We start from the raw sequence: 1,580 nt of genomic DNA on the forward strand, positions 1-1,580 counted from the left end.
GGTCAAAACAATCTCCTGAACTCCAAACTGAATGTCAGAATGGGAAAGAAAGGTGATTTAAGCAATTTTGAGCGTGGCATGGTTGTTGGTGCCAGACGGGCCAGTCTGAGTGTTTCACAATCTGCTCAGTTACTGGGATTTTCACGCACAAACATTTCTAGGGTTTAAAAAGAATGGTGTGAAAAGGGAAAAACATCCAGTATGCGGCAGTCCTGTGGGCGAAAATGCCTTGTTGATGCTAGAGGTCAGAGGAGAATGGGCCGACTGATTCAAGCTGATAGAAGAGCAACTTTGACTGAAATAACCACTCGTTACAACCGAGGTATGCAGCAAAGCATTTGTGAAGCCACAACACGCACAACATTGAGGCGGATGGGCTACAACAGCAGAAGACCCCACCGGGTACCACTCATCTCCACTACAAATAGGAAAAAGAGGCTACAATTTGCAAGAGCTCACCAAAATTGGACAGTTGAAGACTGGAAAAATGTTGCCTGGTCTGATGAGTCTCGATTTCTGTTGAGACATTTAGATGGTAGAGTCAGAATTCGGCGTAAACAGAGTGAGAACATGGATCCATCATGCCTTGTTACCACTGTGCAGGCTGGTGGTGGTGGTGTAATGGTGTGGGGGATGTTTTCTTGGCACACTTTAGGCCCCTTAGTGCCAATCGGGCATCGTTTAAATGCCACAGCCTACCTGAGCATTGTTTCTGACCATGTCCATCCCTTTATGGCCACCATGTACCCATCCTCTGATGGCTACTTCCAGCAGGATAATGCACCATGTCACAAAGCTCGAATCATTTCAAATTGGTTTCTTGAACATGACAATGAGTTCACTGTACTAAAATGGCCCCCACAGTCACCAGATCTCAACCCAATAGAGCATCTTTGGGATGTGGTGGAACGGGAGCTTCGTGCCCTGGATGTGCATCCCACAAATCTCCATCAACTGCAAGATGCTATCCATCAATATGGGCAAACATTTCTAAAGAATGCTTTCAGCACCTTGTTGAATCAATGCCACGTAGAATTAAGGCAGTTCTGAAGGCGTAAGGGGGTCAAACACAGTATTAGTATGGTGTTCCTAATAATCCTTTAGGTGAGTGTACTTGCCCGTCAGATCCACAGACCCTGGAATGCTGAGTTCACTTAACAACTGCCTTTGTGAAGTTAAAAAATGGATGTCAAATAATTTCTCCAGCTGAACTCAGAAATCCTGGTCATCGGGTCCCAGCAGATGGCAAATCAAATACTGCCATCTGCTGGTTCCCTAGTAAATCACATTAAGCCTGTGGCAAAGAACCTTGGTGTTTGGTTTGATAGTAATTTAAATTTCGAGCAGTACAGCACAATGCTTGTTCAATCATGTTTTTATCAACTTAGAAATATAGCAAAAATTCGATCTATGTTAACTTTTAAGGACACCGAGACCATTTTACATGCCTTCATCTCATCACGCCTGGATTATTGCAACAGCCTTTTCACCTGTTTAACCCAAAAATGTATTGATCGACTCCAGACTGTCCAGAACTCAGCTGCCAGGCTTTTAACCAGAACAAAGAAATATGACCACAT

The sequence above is a fragment of the Micropterus dolomieu genome, linkage group LG01 (genome assembly GCF_021292245.1).
Source record: "Micropterus dolomieu isolate WLL.071019.BEF.003 ecotype Adirondacks linkage group LG01, ASM2129224v1, whole genome shotgun sequence".
Taxonomy (NCBI): Eukaryota; Metazoa; Chordata; class Actinopteri; order Centrarchiformes; family Centrarchidae; genus Micropterus; species Micropterus dolomieu.